This window comes from Pelmatolapia mariae, linkage group LG13, assembly GCF_036321145.2.
Source record: "Pelmatolapia mariae isolate MD_Pm_ZW linkage group LG13, Pm_UMD_F_2, whole genome shotgun sequence".
NCBI lineage: Eukaryota > Metazoa > Chordata > Actinopteri > Cichliformes > Cichlidae > Pelmatolapia > Pelmatolapia mariae.
Genome location: NC_086238.1, coordinates 35,785,128 through 35,803,524, shown reverse-complemented (window position 1 = coordinate 35,803,524; position 18,397 = coordinate 35,785,128). Strand labels below are relative to the sequence as shown.

Below are 18,397 nucleotides of genomic sequence, written 5' to 3'. Positions count from 1 at the left end.
AGAAACAAGCAGTCATCTACAGCAAACAGAGACAGATGATTAGCACCATAATTTTTTTTTCCAAACAAGGTCCGATTAACAGAAACATCTGATGGTTGGTGGTTGACTCATAAATTTATTCAGCGTGTGGGGGAGCTGTCAAAGGATCATGTGAAATATGTAGCTCGGCTTTTTCATCAAGAAAAACAAACATCAACAACATTTCTCACTTGCATTTCTAAACATGGAGCAGTGGCAGTCATAGCAATAGCGTCTAGTAAGACTGATCGTAGACACATTTGCAGTGTTGTGATTATGAAACAGGCTGGATGATGTGATTCTGAGTGATCCTGGTGTTGTTCATTTTGGGGGAATCTAAATACATGGACTGTTATTCCATATGGAACAATCCCTGTGTCATCCATCATGACATTAGCAAGTTGATACACTTTTTGCCGTGGAACAGATAGATTGCCATGGTAACTTGTGTTGCACACCTAATCTGAGTATCAAAGCACCGTCTGCTAAATTCAATTCAATATAATTTTATTTATGTAAAGCAATGTCACAAAAACATTCATCTCTTTATATTTTATTCCAAAGACAACATTATTAGAGAGATAACCCGTCGTCATGGCGTCTCCTATGATTATTTGGCACCAGTGGCGAGGAAGAACTCATTTTTAACAGGAAGAAACCTCCAGCAAAAAACAGGTCTAGTGTGTGAAGGGAGGGAGAAGACAGAAGGAGGAGCACAGATAGGATAGAATAGAATAGAATAGAATAGAATAGAATAATCCTTTAATTGTCCCACAGGGGGAAATTTGGTTGTAACAGTAGCACAATATACAAAAACACATATACAAACAGAATAGGACACAGGACATAGAACAGAAACACACAAAATGTTTACATATTTACATCATGGACAATAGTTACCAAAACAGTACTGTACAGTTATTAAAATTAAAGTACAGATAAGTGGCAAACCCAGGTTGTAGTGTGCAAACAGAGCAGGATACTGAAAGATGTTTAAATAGTTAAGAATATTTAGAATAATTAGAAAAGTGCAGATTGTGTATTGTAGCTGTGCATTAAAAAGTAGACATGTAACTTCCAATAAGTTAGTATATATACACTGAGAAAAGTAAAGTGCAAGTTATAACAGTAGTAGTTGTTTGGTCTATTAGTGCAAATTACAGCGCTGATGTAAACATCTATGTTTGTTGGGAGCAGTTTTGATTTTGCAGTCTGCAGGGAGGAAGGACCTGCGGAAACACTCCTTCATGCATCTGGGATGCAGCAGTCTGTCACTGAAGGAGATACAAAGAAGATAAAAACTACGAAGAAACAAAAGTTAATGACATATAATGCAAGCATCATTTCCACTGATTTCACTGATCCAGCGCTAACTATAAACAAGTTTAAAGTCTAATTTTAGAAGTACCGAGGGTGTCTGTCTCCTGAACCCAAACTGGGAGCTGGTTCCAGCAGCCTGATAGTTGAAAGCTCTGCCTCCCATTTTACTTTTAGAAACTCTAAGGAACCACAAGTAAACCTGCAGCCTCAGAGTGAAGTGCTCTGCTGGAATAATATGACGTCTTCAGGATGTTTTATGGCCTGACCTCTCAAGACTTTTTAAGTAAAAGGAAGGAAAATGGCATTTCCAAACATGCAAACAAACTTTTAGCTTGGCCTCATGACTCGTGTCAGTGGACAGAACTGCTATTTCATCCTGTTTAATCCTGTCAGTCACAAGGACGGACTCAAGTTTGAATTATATTTTTATAATAGCGCTTTCCTGGCTCTCAAAACATGCCCATAGGGGGACAGCTGAAACAATCTGGGAACCCATCACTTATGATCTGATGACTTAGCTTCTTAATGATCAGCTACTGTTTCGGGGAACAGACAACTGATATCCATGCCAAGACTTACTGTTCTTTGCACCGGCGATTCCTTAAAGTCTGATGGGGATGGGGGGAATTAATGATGAGCTAAAAAGATGATAAATTATTCTAAAAACAGAGGGATAGTTCAAATAGAGAAAATGAACTAAGCTTAAAAACCTAAAAAGCTGGTCATTTCAGGGTCACCTTATACCACTTCTTCACAGAGGTGTGGACTCGAGTTACATGACTTGGACTCGAGTCAGACTCGAGTCATTAATTTTATGACTTTAGACTTGACTTGAAAAAAGGTTGTAAGACTTGTGACTTGACTTGGACTTTTACACCAGTCACTTGGGACTTGAATTGGACTTGAACCTGTTTACTTGAAAAGACTTGATATTTTACCCAAATCTAAAATTTAACACCCAGATAGCAAGGAAACATTGAAACAACGTTGAGTCAATATCAGGCGATGTCATTGAACCAACGTTGAGATCTGACGTTGACCCAACGTCACTCTTGCACCCATTTTTAATGTTGAAACAACGTCAGGTTTTGATGTTGAATCAATGTTGAAACCTGACATTGATTCGATGTTATATTTTCTAACACTGTTGACATTGAAACAATGTCAGATTCTGATATTGAAACACTGTTGAGCTATGGTGTTGATTTTCCACCTCTTTCGCACAGTTGCTTTTTATTGAAAAAAAACAAAAAAACAAAAAAGGTCAATAGACATGTATCATTTGCAAAATACTTTATTAAAAGACAAAGTTTCCTATTTACATTTCTATGTTTCACGTCACTTTTTATTATTTACTCCGGGATGGGGATGGATGATGGGCGTCCTGCGTGCCACCCGTACGATCTGGAGCATATCTGAGCCATTTCTGGACTGCTTGAGCAAAGACCAACTCAGACATAGAGTTCGCCCCTACCTGCTGCGCCAGGCCATCTAGGACAAAAATAGACACACACACAAAAAAACAAAGATAAAAAAAGGGAATTAGAGCACATGAATAAGCTCTTGTTAATTGTCTTCAGCAGGGAGAAAGTATGTAAACTCCTAGGCTAATAAACATGAAAGTCACCAGGCGGAAATCAGCAAACTGCCACATTTGATTCCCAAAGAGCTATAAGCTGAAAATGTGATATGTCTTAGCATGGTGTGCCGTGTATCCTTTAAAAAAAAAAAAAGAAAACATGGGGTCCTCGGGCTGTACAAAGTGTACAACCCGAGGACAAAACAAGCCGAAGACCAAAGACTCCATCTCCAGATTAACCGGACATGAAAGTCTTGTTATTAAGAAAGACAAAGTAATATAGCAAAAAACAGACATAGGAAATGTGAAACACACCCAGCACATCAATTGATCCCTTTATTGTTCACTTTAGGCTCATAAAACTACAATAAATGTTAAAACTTACCAAATATGCATCTGCACAGCGCTGTCTCTTTAAATGCCCTTTTTTGCTTTGTCTGGTCCTTGGTATTTTTTCCCTGTCCAGTTGAGTACAGAGGCCAGCTCCTTTGTAATGGCATAAACCATTACACGACGGACTCGCACCTCCAGTGTGGTCCAGCAGCACCAATCAACGCAAAGCGTCTCACCTATAGACACATTTTAAGAGATGGAATTAGCGTGTCTCATGTCTTAAATGTGTATGCAAGTGCTTGTGTGTTTACTTCATGTAATTGATGATAGAAACATGTCATTTGGTTTTCCCTAAAGCCTGGTTTTCAAGTCATACAAAGAATAAACCAAAGTATTGGCAGTACAATGTATTTCTATTCCCTTTTGTTGGATATTCATTTGTTAGTTCTTGTAACTGCTAAAAGTGTTTACTAGTTTTTGCCTGTCACATATATTTGTTATACCATGTAAACTGTGAAATTTCAAGATTTCCAAACTTGCCTTGCAATAGTGGCCTCACAGAGTCTCTGGAATCTACAGAAAAAAAAAATCACAACAAGATGACATTCAGGAGTATAAACTGGTGTTTTGAAGATAAGAGTACAATGACATTGTGATGCAGCTTTAAAGCTTTTTTAAAAGCATACCATCTATAGGGAAGACATCAGACTCTGCATGCTGGCGAGATCGCAAAGCTGTGTCGGTTTGTGCCGGAGTGGCGAAAGGTGCCGGAAGCTGGGTGGGGCATTATGATGGTTGCTATCAGTGGGCTGGGGGGCAGACTGCGGAGTGATGAGGGCTGTTTAGAAAAAGATAATTTTTTAAGTATTTAAGAATACAGACAACTTGTGAAAAAAGTTTCCTTGTGTCAGACACAGATATGTACACAGACACTAGACAGTATTTTATTACCTGGTATTTTCACTCGAGGGGCCTGGGGAAACCGTTTTTTTGTAGGCTGCTCATCCTCTGAGTCTGTATATGTGTACAGGGGATTTGGTCTAAAGAAAATAAATTAAAAACGGTCTTAAGTAATTGTAAATATGCTTTTGGCATATTGTTTCCTAAAGTTAGTTTGATTTCTAACAACACACACAGGAAACAGAGACGTGCAAGAAGGTATAGTATACAATGAATTTTTGAAGTGCACAAGTGTACACGGCTTTGCATTTTTAAAAAGTTTACAAACTTCCACTTTTTGGACTATATTATGTGGTGATATTGCAGTATGCAAGCACCACAGATATGTATAAAAGACAAGATCATAAATTCTTAACAATCAAAGATATGTTTGTGAATATAAAGGTTTTACTTGTGCTTTCTTTTAAGACTGGTCTGGGTTTCTTCTTCGGACTGAAGGTCAGACGTATCACAGCGTTCACGTGGATATCTCTGAAGACTGCGTTCTGCTTCGTGAAATGTGCCTGGAAATACAAACACAATGTATGGCCAGACATACATTACGTGTGGACAAAAGGTGCAAACGCATAGAAAAATCAGCGGTTTCAAAAATACGCTGGTACGTGTGGACGTAGCCTTATTCATTATTCAAGGCACAAACGGAAAGTCATGTACGCGTGCAACGTAAAGTTAGGTGAGCGTGCAACGTACAGTCACGCATGCTGCGTGAGCTTTCAAACTGAGTCTAAAGTTTTCGTGTGCGCATTGAAGCGAGTGCTCTCCTATCATCAAAAGTAACAAAGTCATTGAACACGTTTATACAGTTAACTTTACGTTTATCAATCATATATCACAGATTTAGAATTTTTTGTAGTACTAAGCAACTACAGAGCGAAAGTCTGGGTCAAGCGCCGAGGCGACGGCAAGAACAAAGGAAACCTCGAAGCGTTAAAGCTAGCTTTGTAAGGGAATATAACGAAGAAATTATGAAACAAAAATGTTTTCTTTGTTGATATACTTTGTCCGCAGTGCAATTTATTTGCTGCCGGATTGTAAGAAGTAGACACAATTTAAATAACAGTAAAAAAAAAACTCGTTAATGTACAACATTAACGAGTTTTTTTTTTAATGTTATTCAAATGCAAACATGGAAATACCGAGTAGGAAAAAAAAAATCATTCATTCTTACCTTATACTAATCATGGTGTAGGCCAGTGCAGTGCATGAACTGATGCCTTCTCCGGTCAATTCCGCTGAGAGTAAATTAAATGTCCCGCTCTACTGTAGAAGACAATGAATACCGGGGGAGGGGGGGGGGGTGTACCAATGTGAGAGGGGTGCTGCGGAATAGTCCAAGTGATCGCTGCTTTAATTTCCCGGTCAACTATACATAAATTGCACGTAGACACGATTTTTTAAAGCTGGTGAACTAGACCAAGTCATTGATAACAAATGAACAATAAATCTACTTTCTCTGGTACTTTATACCCGATCAGTTGCAATGCAATTTAATGCTCAACTACAAATCGATGGTTTTTGATGGTGACCGGAGCCGAATGATCGTCAACTATGAATAGACGTTTTCTCGATGTTGTTGTTGTCACCTGGTCGACTATAAATAGATCAAATATCAATGACAAAAAAACAACGGTGAATCAACATCGTTACAACGTCTCTATAGTAAGACCGTCGGTTTACCACAGTATTTCAATGTTGTTACAACATTGGCATTTCAACCCCGACCATATACGACGGTTCGGATGAAAAATCAACATAGATTCAATGTCGTCTTGCTATCTGGGCATACATATTATATAAAAAGTGCAGACCATTAATTCACTTTATTCATTCATTCATTCTTACCACACTCCGTATGTATGTGAGCGTGGGCTGTAGCACAGCCAATCAAATTAACCAGATTTGAAAAAAACAAGAACAAAAACGCTCGAGCCAAAAATGCTCCCAAGAGTAATTTCTTTCGGGTACATAAACTACGAAGTAGTCAACAAAAAACGAAATGCAATATGCAAAACATGCAAGAAGAGAATCACAGACGGAGATGGAACAACTTCCAACTTTGTCCGACATTTGAAGTTGCATAAAGAACGGTAGGTGGTGCTTTTTTTTTTTTTTTTTGCTACGATGAAATAGCTGACTTAGCTAACTTCATCTTATTAGCAAATGTTCTTCAGGCTACGTTATGATGATACTGTTTGGCTTTAACAGGCATGATATGTTTGTCATGCTATTTTAAATCCGGTCCTACAAGCGCATCCAAGAATAACATGCAACTTGTTAGCTCAGAATTGTTGGTGAATGGTGAGCAGGGTCCGTTTCAGAAAGTGGGCTCTGTAGCTGTACTCAGGGAAGAGAGTTTCTGTCCGTCTCCTCCCCATCATTAACCCCGTAGATTTAACCCAGTTTAGACTGACAAATATTTATTTTACCATCACATCACAATTCAAAATCACTGTGTTTAATTTGCAATTAGTGTATGGTCGTGTTTAACTTTTGCATGTCTGAGCCAGGGAAATTTTTTTTTGGTTAGAAAATCTGGCCCACCTTAGTGTGTAATTGAGTAGTCCTGCTATACATGGCCTTTTTCTTCTGTCATTTATGTCAATACATCAAATAAAATATTTTGATCTTATGCTATTAGCTGTTGTTTATTTGCAAAGGTTATTCTCAACAGGGATGCTAGACAAAAACGGCGTTTTCTACAGACAGCCTAGCATACGCTCTCCACTTGCGAGTTAAAAAAGAAAAAACACCCCTTCCCTATTGGTGTTAGAGTTTACCATGTCAGCCAATCAAAAAAAATGATAAGGCAACATGTGACATTTGGTTGTTTAGGGAGAAGAGGAAGTTTTTAGGACTGACACCCGCGACGGAAAGCGGGCGAGCGAAAGAAAGAGAGAGAGAGAGTTTTCATATGTGAGACATTAGTGACGTTTAGCGTGTTTGGAGGCTATAGTTAGTTTGTTGTGTAGTTATTGTCTTGTATTGTGTGTCAGTTAGACTGCTGAATTTCATATTTGATCTAAAAAAGCTGTCAAAGGCAGATTCCAGTGTAAACGCTGTCTCCACATAGAAAACTGGACTGTTGCACCTCCAGTTGTCAGACCTGCAGGGTTTAGGCCTGTGATGTTCTCCTCTGTCTTATACTGAACACAAACTACATTTTTTGGACTGGCACAAATAATTTGTGTGCCTTCTTATTTGATGCAGCACACCTGCTTGTTCTGTAAATAGATTTAAATGGTTATATAAAAACGCCTGAGGCCTTTGCTGCATTTTTAGGTAAATAGTACCATATAATTTTGTTGTTTGCAAAACTTGTGCATAATTTTTAGAAATGTACAATTTCTATTTGCATTTCAAGTTATGAAAATGATTCGTTAAACGTAAAAAAATATAACTTTTTTTCTACTCGGATTCTGAATTTTTTGTCTGAATTTAGATCAACTGTGCTAATATAGTATACCAAAATGAAAAAATAACTCAAATCTCAGATATTTGAGGTTGTGCTGTAAATAATGATACCAAACAAGGCAAGAAAAACATATTTTAAAGGTGAAATATAGAGGTAAAATCAAAAGTAGTCAAGAACGGCCAATTATATCCGGGACCACAGAGGGTTAAAAAAAAGACTTGAAAGGACTTGAAATTCAAAGTTTCGGACTTGGGACTTGACTTGAAAGTTGTCTGTCTTGACTTACGACTTGACTCTGACTTGCTTGACTTTACTTGAGACTTGACTTGTGACTTGAGGATAAAGACTTGAGACTTACTTGAGACTTGCAAAACAATGACTTGGTCCTACCTCTGCTTCTTCATATTAGCTGTAGTGGAGATATCAAAGATGGGCACGGCTGTGGCACTGATTCAGACTTTAAGCACTACGGTCACCCCGGTGTGTCGGCCAGAACACCACTTAAGGCCAAGTTGTCCCAGAGTAGGAAAGAAGAAGGGAGCTTGTGGGTCCGTTTGAGGCACTTTATTGTTAACACTCAATTTCTGGGGCTGTAAACACAGCAGGTGTACATAGGTGTGTATGTGTGTGGGTGTGTGGTTTCCTACAAAAGAAATAAACAATGGAAATACAAGATAAATAAAGAGAATAGACAAGTAAAACACTCAAATATAAACATGATCCAACATAGTTGACATAATCACAAATATAGAAATAAGACAATACAATACACTTCAAACTGCTCACACTATGCAACTAAACCGCATTAGTGCGAGGTTAAGTTACCGTCAGTACACAGGAACTACTTCCGGTAGTTGTACAAAATAAAAGCTTCCCCATTATAATCAGCCGCAATGCTCTTATTGTGAAGGGCAAGCGGGAACGCGATCCTTCCGGTCAAACTACGATCGCTATTTTATTAATCCTCGTACCTAATTGTTGCTACAAACGCCACTTCTTTAAAGTAAACAATCACAAGCATCACATACAACATACAGAGAAGGTTTGATAACACAGGAATGACGTTATGGACATACGAGCGGCCGTGCGTCAACAAAGCTAAACCAGGATAAGCTAACGACATAAGTTAGCATATGAAATGAGGGTGAACTCACGCGTTGCGTGCGTGGTCTACCGCTCCGACTACGGACTACATTAGCTCCTAAATGGTAAACATACTACAGTACTGACACAAACAAAGGCAAGATACAACACAGGTCAATACTCACTTGTCATTTACGCACACATAACATTCCCCAGAAATCAGTGCAACCCCTCCAGACCAACACTGCTCCTCCGCCATTAAACTGCCCACCTTACTAACCGGATGATGTCACTAGAAGGTGGGCTGGCCCAAACTGACAGAAGACTGAATATTAAATGAACTTATATAAACTTATAAACTAAATATAAACTAAACTAGTAAACTATTCTATGAACTTTGGGGCCTTTTATACAGCCGCCCCCAAATGTATGTAAGACATTTGCTCATCAATAAGGCAACAAAGTTCTAGGGTTGTGGTGAGTTCGACGCAGAGCTGTCCTCATCTTCTCCAGAGGGCAGTGCAGGGAGGACAACCAGTCTGGCAACCGGCCGAGTGTAGACTCTCTCCTTCACCTTCACGTCAACCGACCTGATGCGTCCATCAGGGCTAGGATGAGTTTTAATCACCCTCCCCACAGGCCAGAGAGCCCTGGGAAGCTGTGGATCAGCGATCATCACCACAGAGTCCTCAGCCAAATCAGCTGCTGTCGATTACCACTTCTGGCGAGTCTGCAGACTGGGAATGTACTGACGGATGAAACGTGACCAGAAATGGTCAGCCAACACCTGGGAATGCTTCCAGCGACGGCGACTGAGGAGCTCACTCTCTGGGTATACTATCTGAGGTAGCGATCCATCCGGCCGCCCCATCAGAAGGACATTGGGAGTCACTGGATCTGCATCTCTGGCATCGGACGACACATATCCCAGTGGTTTACTATTGAGTATCCCTTCCACCTCGATGAGTACAGTGCGAAGCACTTCTTCTGGAACTGACTGAGCACCAACTGTAGCATAGAGGGCATACTTAACCGACCGGATCTCCCTTTCCCATGCTCCCCCAAAGTGTGGGGCACCTGGAGGATTAAAGCGGAAGCTGATCTTCTGAGGTGCTAGAAGCTGTTGTAGTTCCGGGCACATCTTCAGAAAGGTCTCACGCAGTTCCCTCTCACCTCCCCTGAAGTTGGTCCCCTGGTCTGAAACCAGCTCGGCAGGTGTACCTCTCCGAGCGACAAATCGCCGAAGAGCCATCAGGAATGCGTCTGCATCAATGGTGTTAAGAACATCCAAGTGGACTGCCCTGGTGGTAAGGCACTTGAATATGATTCCCCATCTCTTCTCAATACGCCGTCCAACCTTGACCTCAAACGGCCCGAAGCAGTCCATTCCCGTAGAGTAGAAAGCCGGTTTATATAAACGTAGCCGGGCTGCTGGCAGGTCTGCCATCTTCGGCACTGTAGGTCTAGCTCTCCACCTTTGACAATCAGCACAGAGGTGTTGGTAGCGCCGGACAGCTTCACGCCCTCGCCGAATCCAGTAGGAGCGCCGAAGCTCTGCAAACACCCGCTCCGGGCCAGGATGATGGAGGCGGCTGTCAAAGTCTTGGATCAGGAGTTTGGTCACTGGGTGGCCTGGGTCCAGGATAATCGGATGGAGTGTCTCCAGTGCCAAATCTTCAGATCGACGAAGTCGTCCTCCAACACAAATGAGCTGTCTGGTCTCATCCACCTCGGGTGACAGAGAGAGAAGACGACTGCTCCTGGGAACTGGCTTACCGACTTTCAACAGATTATACTCCTCCGGAAAACTATCCATCTGGGCCCTCTGTAGGATCAGCCTCTCCGCCTCGCGATAGTCCTCAGCAGTGGGATGAACATCTGGTTGGGCCGCCCCATGTAGCTCCCGCACTGCAACCTCTAACATCTCACTCCAGGTTCTGTAGCGGCTCAAATCTGAAGTTGGCTGACCTGATGGAGCAGCTGCAGTGGTCCCACAGAACACAGCTTTGCGCAGCTCCGCGGCATCATCTGCTTGGTCAACCGTGAGATCCTCTGGCCAGGAGTCTGAACTGTGAAGGAGAAAGGATGGTCCTTGGCTCCATCTATTCGGTACAGCGAGCTCTTTCAGCTTCTTCCCACGTGTCACATCATCGGCTGGATTCCTTCCAGAGTCGACGTATCTCCAGGAGTGCCTGTCTGTCAGCTCTTGTATCTCGGCTACACGAGTGCCAACGAAGACCTTGAATCGGCAGGATTCAGACCTCAGCCATGTCAGCACTGTTGTAGAATCAGACCATAGGACCGTCTGGTCGATTCTAAGGGTGAGCTCCCTTTCCAGCACTTGTGAGAGCTGGGCCCCAGTGAGTGCAGCACAGAGCTCCAATCGGGGCATAGAGTGAAACCGCTTGGGGGCAATCCTGGACCGGGCCACCAAGAACGACAGATGCACTTCTCCATTTCTGCCAGTGGTCCGGAGGTAAGCTACTGAGCCATAAGCTTCCTCAGAGGCATCACAAAATATGTGTACCTCTCTCTGACAGCTGAAGGTGTCCACTTGCTTAGGCACATATGGTCGAGGAAGAGTAACTTCAGGCAGAAACTGCAACTCTTCCTCCCAGGCTGTCCACTGCTGCATGAGCTCCTGAGGTAGATGTGGGTCATCCCAACCCCTTTGCTTGTCCCAAAGATGGCGGAGGATTACCTTCGCTCTGGTTGTGTAGGGTAAGATGAACCCTAGGGGGTCGTACTGGCTGGCCAGGACCTTGTAGATATTGCGCATCGTGGGGACTGCATATGGAACTTGACGATGCTTGTAGCCTAGGACATCTGTGTGGAATAGCCAGCTCAATCCCAGGGTAGATTCTGGGGTATCGACCTTGTTCTGGGCCAGCCATAGCTCCACACTAGCAGAGCAGCTCTCTTCTGGTAAATGACTGATGACGTCACGTTCATTGCTGGCCCACTGTCGTAGGTCAAACCCTGCTGAGGCTAGGATGGCCCGTAACTTGTCGACAAGGTTCCTTGCCTCTTCCACGGTGGGGAAACTCTGAAGGCAGTTGTCCACATAAAAACACCTTTCGACTGAGAGTCTCACGTCATCATCTGGCTGGCTGTTATCCATGACGTGACGCTGCAGGGCGAATGTGGCACAGCAGGGGCTACACGTGGTTCCAAACGGGAGCACCTGCCACTCGTAGACTGCTGGAGGGCTCTCGTCACTGATGTCGCGCCAGACAAATCTGAGCAGGGCACGATCTTCTGGTAAGAGACAAACCTGGTGGAACATGCCTTTAATGTCCCCACTCACTGCAACTGCATGCTCTCTGAAGCGTAATAGAACTCCCAGAAGAGACGCACCTAAGGTGGGCCCAGGCAGCAGGTAGTCGTTCAGGTTCTGTCCTCTGTACTGAAATGAGCAGTTGAAAACCAAGCGGTTCTTACCATTATGGCTCACCATGTGATGAGGGATGTACCACGCCTCCTGACCTTCTGTCGAAGGGTGTCCCAGAGCCACACTTAACGATGGAGCCAGCCTTGATAAGCTTCTCCATCTCCACCTTGTAGGCTTCAGCTCGTTCTGGGTCTTTAGCCAGCCTTCTCTCCACACCCCGTAGACTTGGCATGACAGCGTCTTTGGTGGCCTGCAGTATAGGCATCCCCTTCCGGCGAAGCAGTGGGGTGGCATAGCGAAGTATGCCTTCAACCTCTACTCGGACAGTTCTGGTCTCCAGAATGCGTATGGCCTCTTGGTCTTGCCTTGAACGAGTAACAACCTTCTCGTTTCGGAACGGAACAATGTCGACCTGCCATAGCTTCTCTACATGTTTCATTAATTCACTGACCTGAGGTGCCACAGTTGTCAGCAGGCACTGCTGTGGTTGGGCAAACTGGCCGACTATACTTGCTGGCCCTTGTAGCGCCCAACCTAGCCTGGTGCGAATAGCAGCAGGCCCTCCTGGAGGTCCCAGCCTGACTGGCTCAACGGGGGTAACCAGATGGGGATGGTCACTGCCAATGAGTAGCAAAGGTTTCACATTTATCAAGGTGTGGATCGGAAGGCCAATCAGGTGTTTATACCTTTCTCTAAGTTGCTCCATGGGATAAGTGTGGCCTGCAAGTCCGATGCGTGCAGCAGTGAAGGCCCCAGCAATCTTGAACCTGGTCCTGGGCCTTGAGGGAGAGGAAACAGAGAACGACACTGACTCACCTCTGAGAGTCTGCACGTCCTGCCTAATCGTGCGCAGTGGGACGTCCTCTGTGACCCCTTGCATGCCTAACTTCTCGGCAGCCTCTGGCAGAAGCATCGTCCTCTCTGACCCGTCATCCAAGACGGCATAAGTGCTGATTGTTCGCTTGCCATAATGAATGCAGACTTTGACGATCTTTAGAAGGACTCTGCAGCCTTCAGTGGGTCTGTCTAGATACAGGACGTCGGTCGCCGCCTTCGAGTCACCGCTCACCATCGCTGTTGTCGGTGACCCTTTCAGTGTTCTAACGTTGACATCATGCAGTACCTGCAGGTGCTTCCCTTGGCAGAGGCTGCACGTCTTCCTCAGATTACACTGGGCCGCCTGGTGTGACCGTGCGCAGCGCCAGCACCTCTTGTTACTCTTTATCCACTCTGTTAGCTGGTCCTTTGTCAACTTGGATACCACTGTGCACTGGCTGAGATAGTGCTCTTCTGTGTTACAGAATGGACAGTATGGTTTGTTCTTACTGGCCACACCACCTGGCCTCACTGCCTGTGGCTTTGTCGTTACCTCCTTTGCACCATGAAGGACTGCGATGGATCTCTTACTCTGGTGCACCTCAGGCCTGGACCACTGTTTCTCCTTTGTCACTTTCGCTGCTAGCTGCCCTTCAGAGTCTTGGCACCAGGACTCATACTTAAGCCACCCTGCGAGATCTGCCAAGGTATGCATCCTCACACCTTGTCGGAACATGCAGCGGCGGAACTCTGCTCTCTGCTCGGGGGGTAGTTTACCAAGCAGACGAGCAACATGTGAACCACAATGTAGTTCCACTTCTCCTTCTGGGCCTAGTGTCCTTATTTGGATGTGTATAGGGGAGCACAAAGGGTAGAGGAGTAGAGTGATCGTAGGCTTGTTCCCCACGACTTCTCTCTGGATACAGCTGGGGGGCTAGCTGATTCTCCTGGATGTGCTGTTGGCTCTGAGCTCCATAGCGCGAGGCCGTCTCCTGGAGAATAGCATCCCGCCTCCACTGAGGGCTGGTTAGGTTGTAGCTAAAGGGGGAAGCGAGGGAGGTCATCCTGGCCTTGTCCTCTTGGTGTGTGAGCTCTACATCCTCTCTATGTGCCTGGCTAATGTAGCCTGGGTACTCCACCTCATAATCTGCGTAGCGCCCAGGAGGGCGAGCATGTCGTTTGGGGCGTGCGCCGCGAGCCTCATACTCTGGGACTGATTCCATCTCTGAGGCAAGCCTAGTGCAATCCGGCTCGAAGGACCATTAAATGTAGTGGAGATATCAAAGATGGGCACGGCTGTGGCACTGATTCAGACTTTAAGCACTACGGTCACCCCGGTGTGTCGGCCAGAACACCACTTAAGGCCAAGTTGTCCCAGAGTAGGAAAGAAGAAGGGAGCTTGTGGGTCCGTTTGAGGCACTTTATTGTTAACACTCAATTTCTGGGGCTGTAAACACAGCAGGTGTACATAGGTGTGTATGTGTGTGGGTGTGTGGTTTCCTACAAAAGAAATAAACAATGGAAATACAAGATAAATAAAGAGAATAGACAAGTAAAACACTCAAATATAAACATGATCCAACATAGTTGACATAATCACAAATATAGAAATAAGACAATACAATACACTTCAAACTGCTCACACTATGCAACTAAACCGCATTAGTGCGAGGTTAAGTTACCGTCAGTACACAGGAACTACTTCCGGTAGTTGTACAAAATAAAAGCTTCCCCATTATAATCAGCCGCAATGCTCTTATTGTGAAGGGCAAGCGGGAACGCGATCCTTCCGGTCAAACTACGATCGCTATTTTATTAATCCTCGTACCTAATTGTTGCTACAAACGCCACTTCTTTAAAGTAAACAATCACAAGCATCACATACAACATACAGAGAAGGTTTGATAACACAGGAATGACGTTATGGACATACGAGCGGCCGTGCGTCAACAAAGCTAAACCAGGATAAGCTAACGACATAGGTTAGCATATGAAATGAGGGTGAACTCACGCGTTGCGTGCGTGGTCTACCGCTCCGACTACGGACTACATTAGCTCCTAAATGGTAAACATACTACAGTACTGACACAAACAAAGGCAAGATACAACACAGGTCAATACTCACTTGTCATTTACGCACACATAACATTCCCCAGGAATCAGTGCAACCCCTCCAGACCAACACTGCTCCTCCGCCATTAAACTGCCCACCTTACTAACCGGATGATGTCACTAGAAGGTGGGCTGGCCCAAACTGACAGAAGACTGAATATTAAATGAACTTATATAAACTTATAAACTAAATATAAACTAAACTAGTAAACTATTCTATGAACTTTGGGGCCTTTTATACATAAGCCGAGTCTGTTGCTGAGGACTCGAGGGGGCCCATTTGTTGAAAGAGAAACACAAAGAGAACTGCTTTCAATCCTATGTTGGTTCAGTGGTAGTATTCTTTACTCTCAGCTGTCTGCATCTTGTTATTATGCATCATGTGCTTGTGAACACCTGCTCGGCACTAACAGTCTGCAACATTTCCTCTGCTGATCTATCTTTAGGGACCACAACAGGCTGAAGAGCCACGTTGCCTCCTGCGTCTTAGCCTATTGTGTCTTTTTTTAATCCTAAGGGACAGGAACCCACGGCAGACTCTAACAAAAGGACAACTCCCTTCCTCTCATCTTAAGGATGAAGGCAGGAGGCCAAAACAGTACAAACAACATACACACGTTTCACTGTTGCAGGAAAAACAGTGCAAAGCCTCGAGCCTGACATCCTGTGTACTATCCTGGGCTTTTTCCATGGCGTGTTTGATAAAGAAACATGTGTTCAGGTCATCAGGTCAGAGGAAATCACAGGACATTCATGCAGAGACAATAAAATGATGAAATTAAATTTATCTTGACCAGACAGGTTAACCTTTAGTGGCTTTTAGGGGCACTGGAGCTCAGGGAAAGTAAACAGAGTGGCTTTTTGTGAAAATATAAAATGACACTGCTAAGTATTAATGTGGCACTATGGACTGTTCCTACAGAAGCAACAAACAAAATGTAAGAAAAGACATTTCAGATAGCTTATAGCCCGTCAACATGATCTTACTTAGCTATCTATGATTAACACGGGTGATGAGAGAGGTCTCCCTCAAATCCCTCAGTGAGTCCACAAAGTCCAAACCTCTCGCCACCACATCAGATCAGGAGAACGACATCCATAGTGCACAGTTCACAGTGTAGCCTGCATTGGTCCCCCAGGGTTCAGCTGTCAACATTAAATATTACTGCAACATCCAGAGGTTTCTGAGGGAGAACCTGAAATGTTGTGTTTCAAAAAGACTGTATATTGATGTAGCCACCGTAAGTTTACCCATTAGTTAGTGATTACCCAGTGTGAAGCTTCAAGCGGAGCAGTTTTGCTGTCCGCTGACTCCTAAACTGAGGGATACACCACGGGATGTGGTGTATAAATTACAGAGAAGGCCCAACCACAAGCAATCCCTGCTCTATTGTCCTTATCCGATCTTTGAGTGTGACATCATTAGTGAATTCCGGGCCAAAACTCCGCTTCAGATCCCAACATCAAACGAACACTGCGGCATCACTGAGAGTTACAAACTGTTCAGATTCTTTCATCTTTAATCAAATGATCACTGTTGCTGCTCTACCAGGTGTAACAATTAAGTTTAACATCCACATCCATGAAAACAGAATATGTGAAATTTAACGGTGTTAGAAGCTAGCAGGGAGTTAGCTCGCTAGTTTCCTGGGCTGTAGTTACATCATAAGGTTTTAAAAACTGAGCTTTAAAATGAATAGTGCTAATAAAAACTGAGAGAGGCTGACAGTGATCACTGACTTCTTTTAGGGGCTTGCTCAGATTAAACAGAACAAGATACAAAGCATTAAAACATGTTAAAAACACAACAGCCTTAATAAATGCAGAGTAGTTTGGACCCGGAAGCAGGTTTCATACGTCATCACTTACTGACCGGATTGGCTCTAACGGGGGAACATAATTTACAAAATAAACTTCATGTTGTATTAAATTAGATGTGAAACTAGAGATAAAGCCCATCAACTCATCACAGATCTGCAGACAATTGCCTCAAAGACTTCTGTATAAACACTCCTTTTTGAAATCACAGGAGTCGCCCCCTGTTGGCGATTCGGAATATTGCATATTTAAAGCACTTAACAGTACTACGTTTAACCACCATAATATTTGATTCACTTCTACATCATCAGGATATAAATATTGAAGTTATATTCTGAGTTTAGTTATTTTCTCTGAGTGACTTATTTTTAGTTTTCTTGTGCTTATGAGTTCTGATTAGATTGTTTAGTTCCTTTTGCATTTCCCCTTTGATGCCTCTGTCTTCTTCCTGCGTTCCCTGTATTTGATCTGTCATGTCTATCATGTATGATAAGTTCTGTCTCCGTGTTTATTCATCTGTGTTCCAGTCGTGTCTCTCGCTCCCTCTGTTCTCTGTATTCAGTCAGTTCGCGTCTTAGTGTGTGTCTCGTATTTCCTGCTTTATTTTGATAGTTGCTTGTCCCGTGTTCAGTGCATTCAGTTTTGCTTCCTCCCTGTCTCATTATGTTAGATCTGTTCCAGCTGCATTCCCCATGACGTCCATCGTTACCCCTCTGTGTATTTAGGCCCGTTGTCTTCCTCTGCTTGTTGTTGCTTTATCCCACATAGCTGTGTGATTTCCTCCATGCTTGTGGTAATTCCTAGCTCTCTGTTCCAGTCTTTGTTTTCCAGTTTCCTAGCTTTATTTCCTTGTTTTTAGCCCCTAGTTTTTGAGTTTTTGGTCATTAGTGCCTTTATGTTTGAATATTTTTTATAAAGCAAAATAAAGCTGCATCAATCTAAATTCTGGCAATCTGGCACAAATTTCCACTTGGATTCAAGGATGACTTGATGGAAAACTGATAGTCAAAGTTCACTGACATCATGTTCTACAAAAAAAACCCCTTCTCTCTCATCTCTTCAACACCATAAGTCTGGAAAAGATGGATTGATTGTATTTTAGACTGACTGAAGTGGTCACACTAATCTCCTCTTGTGATACGATAATCAACAAATATCTATGTTTTTGTTTAAAAAAATGCAGCCGTGTGAACTGATTCCTTCACCAGACTCAGTACTTCATGGTTGTTTGTATCACGTATAAAATTTTAAATTACAGAGTGGGCCATTTACATGGATACACCGTAATAAAATGGGAATGGTTGGTGATATTAAAGTCCTGTTTGCGGCACATTAGTATATGTGAGGGGGCAAACTCCTCAAGATGGGTGGTGACCATGGTTGCCATTTAGAAGTCGGCCATCTTGGATACAACTTTTGTTTTTTCAATAGGAAGAGGGCCATGTGACACATCAAACTTATTGGTAATGTCACAAGAAAAACAATGGTGTGCTTGGTTTCAATTCAATTCAATTTTATTTATATAGCGCCAAATCACAACAAAAGTCACCTCAAG

The 18,397-nt window shown here is 43.3% G+C and overlaps 1 long non-coding RNA gene across 1 annotated transcript; it reads right to left on the bottom strand.

Annotated features, from left to right (window-relative positions):
• Positions 1-2,333: 2,333 nt before the first annotated feature.
• LOC134639892 (uncharacterized) lies at positions 2,334-5,512 on the bottom strand. The gene is made up of 7 exons (XR_010095389.2): positions 5,379-5,512; positions 4,602-4,713; positions 4,202-4,290; positions 3,937-4,088; positions 3,791-3,823; positions 3,303-3,486; positions 2,334-2,829 (listed from the first exon to the last, which is right to left on the bottom strand). It is a non-coding gene; the product is annotated as an uncharacterized LOC134639892 (long non-coding RNA).
• Positions 5,513-18,397: the final 12,885 nt, after the last annotated feature.